Source organism: Callospermophilus lateralis, chromosome 2, assembly GCF_048772815.1.
Source record: "Callospermophilus lateralis isolate mCalLat2 chromosome 2, mCalLat2.hap1, whole genome shotgun sequence".
Taxonomy (NCBI): Eukaryota; Metazoa; Chordata; class Mammalia; order Rodentia; family Sciuridae; genus Callospermophilus; species Callospermophilus lateralis.
Genome location: NC_135306.1, coordinates 176,307,756 through 176,315,929, shown reverse-complemented (window position 1 = coordinate 176,315,929; position 8,174 = coordinate 176,307,756). Strand labels below are relative to the sequence as shown.

Below are 8,174 nucleotides of genomic sequence, written 5' to 3'. Positions count from 1 at the left end.
AGCAAACTTGAGATAAGCATTCTTCTATACAATGAGGGTTCCTAGACACAATCAATATTTGAATTAAGAATGTAAAAGTCCAGAAAATAAATCAAAAGAGGAGTGTTCAAAAATTAGGAACCAATGTTCACTTGGGAGCAGCATACCAGAATGTTAGCATATTGCCAAGGAGAAAATAACCCCTCCGATAAAAGCTTTCCAAAGCTATGTATAGACTGTGACTTCCTATGTTATAGAGTAATGGAATGAGGTATGTCAGTCAGGACAATGTTAGAGTGATCAAACAAGGCCCAAATTTATAAAGCTTAAAATAACAAAGATTTATTTCCATTGCAAATCAGATGAGCTCTGTTCTCTATTGCCTATTCTCATTCCAGGATCTAGGTGACAGAGCAGCTATTATGTGGTCCTTGAAATTCTTAGTGTCAGAAGGAAAGAGGAAGTAGCAAAGCAAATGCTACTCCACATGAAAGTGATTATTGTAATTTCATATGACATTTTATTGGCCAAAGTAATTCACACAATGAAGCCTAACTTGGGAGGGGATAGGAAGTAATTCTCTTTCTGGGAATGGCTTCAAATACTTGTGTGCTGAAGTGCAGTCATCACAGGCTGTGGGGAAGGGATTGCAAATTGTCCACTAGAAATTTGTGCTCCCATTTCACGGTGTAATTAGTGCTTTTCAAATTTGAGCACACATAGGAATCATGTGGAGGGCTTCTTAAAAATATGTTTCAGGTCCTACCCCTAGTCATCCTAATTCAATAACCTGGGGTAGGGCCCAAGAAATAAACATTCCAGGTGATGCTGATGTTGTTGCTCTGTGGGCCAGACTTGTAGCCGAAGTAGTATACAGCAGTTTGCTGGGAAGAAATGTCTAGACCCAAACTACAATTCCCAGTCTCACCTTTAAAACCAATAGAGATCAAAAGACTAGTTCTCACACACAAATGTGAACAGAAACTTCCTGAGGTGGTTAAAAATGCCAACAATGCCAAATGCTGGTGAGGATGTGGAGCAACAGGAATTCACATTCATACCAATAGAAATACAAAATGGTACAGCCACTTTGCAAGGCAGTTTGATGGTTTCTTATAAGCTAAACATAATCTTATCACAAACTCCTGCAATTGTGCACCTTGGTATTTACCCAAAGGAGTTTAAAACAAACAAACATACAAACAAACAAAAAACCTCTTATGTCCACACAAAAATCTGTAAGCAGATGTCTTTATCAGCTTTATAATCTCTAATACTTGGAATTCACCAGGATGTGAATTGACAAACAAATAATGGTATATCAAACAATGTGTTATTCAGTGATAAAAAAGAAATGCACCATCAAACCATAAAAAGATGGAGGAAACTTGCATGAATATTGAAAGAAGCCAGAGGGAAAAACTGTATGCTGTATGAGTCTTTAGTGGCTTAGGGCTGAAGGAAGGGAGGGTGATGGGGAAGAGGATTTTAGGGTAGTAACCCTGTGCTCTACAATACTATAAAGTGGACGTGAGTCATTGTACATTGATCAGAACCCAAAGAATGTACAAGATGGAATGAACCATAATATTTGAATATAATACTGAAAAGAATTTCAAGGACTAGATAATAGGAACCATGGATGTCAATTCATTGCTGTCATCTGAATGTCCACTCCAACACCCATGTTGAAACTGTATCACCACTGCAGCTGTTGAGAGGCAGGACCTTTAAGCAGGTATGCGGACATTGGGGCTCTGCCCTCATACACAGGTTCATGTCATTATCATATTATCAGGAATGGGTTCCTAATAAAAAGCATCAGCTTGGCCTGGAAAGAAAAAAAAAAAAAAAGCAGATACTCTGTTTCTCACTTCCTTCTGCCATAAGCTTTCTGTATGTTGATGCCCAAGGAAACATTGTAGTCCATGCTTGCAATTCAGTCCTTTATCAGCCTGAGCTTCCTTACCCCACTGCCAAGAAATACCTACATCTAAATATTATGTGAAATATAACAAATTTATGTTGTGTTAAGCCACAGATATTTGGGGTTTATTTTATGTATTTATTTTTTCATTATAGCAGGTAGTGTATTACCTTAACTAATATTGGAGAGACTCCAAAGGTGGTGAAGAAAATCTTGACCCTCCTTTCAACATTTATTTTTTTCTCCTCCTTCCTTTAAATGTCATGTTCTTTGATCCCTCTTTATTGTATCTGTTTTCTTTAATGTGCTGTAGCAACAGATAAAGTTAAATGGAATAAATAGAATTAGAGGATGGAGAAATTCAGAATCACTCTCTTTAAAGAATTAATTCACAAATAGTTTATTCACTCACTAAACAACAACAACAACAAACACTTAGTGTTTATTTACCTATGTCTACAGCATAGTCCTACCTCCAGAGATGACATGTGTAACCTCCCTGACACACCCCATAACCACAGCAGATACAAGGGCTTTTTTCTCACTGGGTCCAGAGGCAGCCTTAGAATTCTTAGAGTGCCCCAACAGCCATTACCAATAAACTTGTAATGGTGGGTTTACCATGTGGGGGTTTAGGGGGAAGAAGCAGTCTATATCCAAGTTGTTTCTATTTGTATCTTAATAAATGCTTCCCAAGATGTTGCAAAGGGGTTTGGGTCACCTGAAAACACACACTTCAATCTACTTCTTATGTATCTTCCCAAGACTATAAAAACCAAATTACATTTGCAGCTACATTTCCACCCTGATTTAGTTCTGCTAGGAATGTATACCTGCATGATACCTGAAATCAGAAATCATCAAAGTGACATGGTAGCCTTGAATGAAGATTAGACCTCCTGGCAGGCACATTTGCAGCTGGCAACTCAGCTCTAACGCTTTGCAGTTCTGCCACTTTGATCAAGCCATTTATAACCTCTCTGAACCTGGTTTCTTAACTGAGGATTGAATAAGATAGCATGTGTACATAAACCTCATTGATAAACACTATGCAAATGTAACATTGCCATTTCTAAAGCTGGAACTAAAGAAAAGAGCTAACAATGGCTGACTCCTGGGGGTATATTCCCTGTGGTTTATTCTCGATACCCTTTCTTTTATTCCTTTCAAACAACTCTCCCCTAAACTTGAAAACTAATTCCGCTGTCCTAACTTATGACTCCATTAGGAAATATTTCTAGAAAGTCATTCAAATGTTTCTACTTTGGTACTTTGGTTCTAAGTCCTTGTGTTACAGGAAACCATTTTCTCCCTTGCTTGCTATTTAAACTCTTCAAGAACTTGTCAAGCATTATTATGTCATACTCACCCAACTCAGGGATTCAATCACACACTTCATCCACTTCAGGGCATATTCATTTTCTGAAGTATCCAGTGACATGATTCCCAGTAGCAGAGATAAGAATTCAAGCATTTAAGTTATTCTTGAGTTTTCTTGATTTTGTGAATCTTAAGGAATCTTTTAGAGCTATAGCAATGAAAGCTTCAAATAGCTTTTATAGCATGATTCGTTTTCTTTTCATTATGTTTTTCAGATTAAGAACCTACTATGATAGTAATCTATGCTAGCAGAAAGATGAGCTATCTATGGTTTATAGACTTGGAAAAGTGAACATTTAAAGTCATTTTTATGGCAACTTTCAATTAAATGCCTAAAACTTCATAATGATATGAGAAAGTCCGGCATTAAATGATTTCCATTTAAAATATTTTTCTAGTTTCCAATTGTCTTTATCATATCATTGGGTGAAGTTCTCAAAAACAATTCCAGATCAGCTGTCTTCTGACTGAATTTTGGCAAAAGAAGAGATTGAACAGGATGGGAAAGAAGCCAAGATATTCTTCCTCCTTCCTCTCTATCCCAGGCAGCTCCTCAAAAATTGGTTCTTCTCTTCTGCTACAGCTCAAATCCTTCTTTCATTGCTTGGCAAGTTTGTTTTAGTTCCAGGTTCCATCAGAAGACTCCTTCCCCTGGGAAGTAACACTGTCTGCATTTTTCATCTTTTCAGCCCACAGTATTGTTTTCTTACTGTTTTATATTTGATTAAATTACAACCCCCTCTTTAGTTCTCACCAACTCCCTTGCTTGTGTAATAACTTCCCTGAATTAAATTTGCTCTGTTGAAAAATCTTAAAGCATTTCTGCTTTCCCAAGTAGACTCTGATTGATAATATAATGAACTTAATTGTGAAACAATGCATATAACTATTAGTGCACAAATAAGAATGATAAGAAACTGAATGCTACATGGTATGGAACAAAATTGTGGAAAATCTGTCCCAGCAAAAAGACAATTAGAAGAACCAAGGAATAGGATACAAATCTGGAGACTTCACCTTTCTCCCTTCAGGTGAAAGTGGACATACCAGTAGTCACTGACTATTTAAAATTCTGATCTTAGAACAGTAGTTGTATCATGTAATATAGGCCACATTAAGGTGCTCATTAATTCAGTCTCTGACATGATAAAAATATGTTCACTAAAGTGGCTAAGAAATACATCTGAAAACATTAAGTCTGGCTTGTTAGCAAAATAAATGCCAAATAAGGTACAAGCCCTCATGGAAGCATTTGCCCTCATTTTCATTTCATTGTTTCATTCACTCATTGAGATACCTAGTATTTGCCAGATACTTTCCTAGGTCCTATAAATATGTCCCTGAATGAGGAAGAAAAAAATAGCCTTTACTTTTATGAAGCAAAAGAGTCATGAGTATTTGAATTTAAGATCCATTTTATCCTTTTATTTTAGTAAGGATTTCTTTTTATGTGGAGAAACAACACTACAGATTTGCATATATGTTATTGTGTATTACTGCAAAAATCATATCCTGTTGGAAACTAATACAAATCTTTTTATCTCTAAGTGCAAATTTGTCTTTGAAGGATCAGTTTGTAAAACATTGTAGTTTAAAAGCTTAGATTGTACCCCCAAAAATAATAAAAGAAAATTATAGGGAAGGAATACTAAACCTTCTTATATCTGAGGAAGTAATAACGAACAGTAATTTGGAGGCAAAGGAAGCAAAATTACCTGATAATCTCTGGATAAAATAGGTATGAAGGCTAATGAACCCATATGTAAGTGGGCATCTTTTTCTAGTTTAAGTAGTTGGAAAACCACTTATTTAATAGACTTTTTCACATATGGAAAATATAACTATTATAATTTTTTTTTCTTTTTCACATCAGATGGGTAATGTGCTGATGTTGTAATAAGGTTTAAAGGTAGGCACATCTTACTCAATAGTGTGAACATCTAATCATCATGCTTATAAAATGAAGGATCTATAAAATATTTTAAATATTGAATATTTGGTATTTTCAAGAGACAAAATACTTCAAAATTTTAAGGTATTTTCTTCAAGTTTTGATATACATGAATGCATGTGTGTGTTTGTGTGTTGGTGTGAAAATCATATGTTTATTATAAATTTAGAATGATACTTTCAATATAATGTCACATCTTACATGTCACTAAAAATAATACATGTGCTTTTCCACACCATTAAATGGACTTTAAAAATATTATTTTGATAGCTATATAACATTTTTTTCACATAATTTTCTTATCCAGTCCCTATTAGTAAAGATTATATTGTTTCCAATTTCCAAGTATCATTAGTAAGTTAAAAATTATTCCCCTATATGATCACTTGTTTGCAATACTTTTCTGAAGTGGAAATGATAAAGTTTGTAAATGGAATTAAGTTGACAGCACATTAAGCCACTATAATGGAGAAAAAAAAGCTACTTTTTATCTAGAATGGTTTTCATAATTGAATCAGAGAGCGGGGTATGCCAAAGCAACAATTCTTCATAACATAGTTGCTCTATTTCCAACAACTATTGGAAATGGAAGCTTAGACTGGAAACTTGCAGAACTAAAGCAGAGTCATCTATAGCAAGGGCTACTGAAGTTCACTGAGTGGGATTTTAATAGGTGTTAATATTTAAAAGTGTCCTGAGGAATAGTGACTTTGGGAAACACAGAGTAAGTCAAATAAGATTTGTTGCTGTTATGTTTTACTATAGGTCTTCCCAGAGCCTTTAATATTTTTACATGGTTTTTTAACATGCCAAAAGGAGAATATACATGGAAAATTTCCCAGACTTATTTGACCACAAAATACTTTGTGCACTAGGCATTTCAAGAGAAAAATATTCTGTGGAACACAAGATTGGGCAAAATTACTCTAAAGGAATTGAGAAAAAGCAAACTGAAGTCAAGGCCAAATGGGAAAAATATGTCAGAATACGTTAGATCAAGTTTAATGGTCATAAGGCAAGTATGGCATGTCTTGAAATATTGCTACTAATTTAAATTTCTTATTTATCTTTTTGAAAACACTGGTTATACTCTTTTATTGCCAGTGCATAGCTCTAGGTAAAAGTAATATTCAGTGAGCTAAACTTTATCTTGACATGCTTTTAAGAAAGCCACATAATACAATGAAAAAGTCTCAGCCTAGTAGTTAGGACAGAGTGACTGGCTTTGACACTAGCTAGCTTATGCACTTAAGACAATTAACTGAGCCTCCATAATCCTCCATTGGCACATTGTGCAATGAATGTTCAATGAATTATTTAAAATAGATATTCATAATTTTTCAATCATTCATGGACTTCAAAAGATCTAACTAGCCTCTCTATGACTGGCCTTACAAATCCTAATTCCAATGTAAGCTTAATCTCTATTTAAGATCATATTTTTAACAATGATGCTATACTTTGAAGACCTATATCAAGGGAAAGGCAGATTGCTATTTAACTTCTTAGTTGTGATTCAAAAATACATGTATTTCTGTCCTGCCTTTTGCCTGAACAGAAACTTGTGTCTCAGGGATCATGGATCTTGCTCACCTACATTTTATGCATTATTTTGGCAGTTCCAGGCTGGTCAATGTTTTCTTTTTCTTTCTTTCTTTTCTTTTTTTTTTTTTGTCCTCCACAATAGAGATGTTTGACCTGGAGTAACTAAGTAACCAGGTGCCTGCTATGGTCTGAATGTTTTTGTACCCCCAAAATTTAGATTTGAAACCTAATCACCAATGCAAATAGTGTTAGACAGTAGGGCCATTTGGAGGTGATTAGGTCATGAGGGCATGGTCTTTATAAACAGGACTAATGCCCTTAGAAAATAATCCTCAGAGAACTGTCTTGACCCTTCTACCATGTGAAGATATAGCAAGATGGTGCTACAAGGAACCAGGAAGCAGGCCCTTACTTGGAATCAATTTATGCCAAGAGCCTTGATCTTTGGCTTTCCAGCCTCTGTAACTGGAAGCAATAAATTCTGTTGTTTAAAAGTCACCAAATTATAATTTTTTTTTATTTTGGTAGCCAAATGAAGTAAAATAGGATCCTCAAAACCCATGAAGTTGTGTATATCATTTTCTTTATATGTGTGTGTGTGTGTGTGTGTGTGTGTGTGTGTACCCTCCTCAGACATAGAGTGGACAGACTCCATAGCTTTCAATATATGTTCAAATGGCATTTTCAATCCCTCAGGAGTTTAAAATGATATTGCTTATAGCTTTCTTAAGGTTTTGAAAGGGTATACACACACACAAACACACACACACACACACACACACACCACAGCCTAATGCTTGAATTTAAAATAGTGGTCCAAGTTTTTGGTACAGCAACAAATGAGGAAGATGAGGAGAAGGAGGAGGAGGAGGAGGAGGAGGAGGAGGAGGAGGAGGAACAGCAGCAGCTATTTAGAGGCATTTGCTGCCACTGCATTGAAAAATAAAAGCCTGCAGGAAAAAATGGCCTAATGATATGTTATAAAAACAGCTATTAACCAGATAGAAGTACTATCATTGGAAAAAAATAAATGAGATAACATTTACCCAATTATTAGTCACATTACTAAAGTGTTTAAAAGAAACATTTCCAGGAACTATCTGTCCTGTGTCAATAGAGTATCTATGGCACAATCCACTATGATTGGTCCTTTATAGAGAGAATTCCCCCAGAAAATCTGTGCATATGATAAATTGGAAATCTTTAATTAACCCTAACTTTGGTCATATACTGTCTTTTGTATGCTCCTGAGCTTTAAGACCCAACTTCTTAAACCCTGTTCTAGATTCAAATCCCACAAATACTTGCATAGACCACTGACCATCACTGTGTTACACAGATGTTGATGACAAAAATGTAGATGACGGTGATGATAGCTAATATTAATCTAGT

General features: G+C 35.3%; 1 non-coding gene across 1 annotated transcript; it reads right to left on the bottom strand.

The window, feature by feature from the left end:
- Positions 1-5,153: 5,153 nt before the first annotated feature.
- Positions 5,154-5,255, bottom strand: LOC143393302 (small nucleolar RNA U13). The gene has a single exon (XR_013090596.2). It is a non-coding gene; the product is annotated as a small nucleolar RNA U13 (small nucleolar RNA).
- Positions 5,256-8,174: the final 2,919 nt, after the last annotated feature.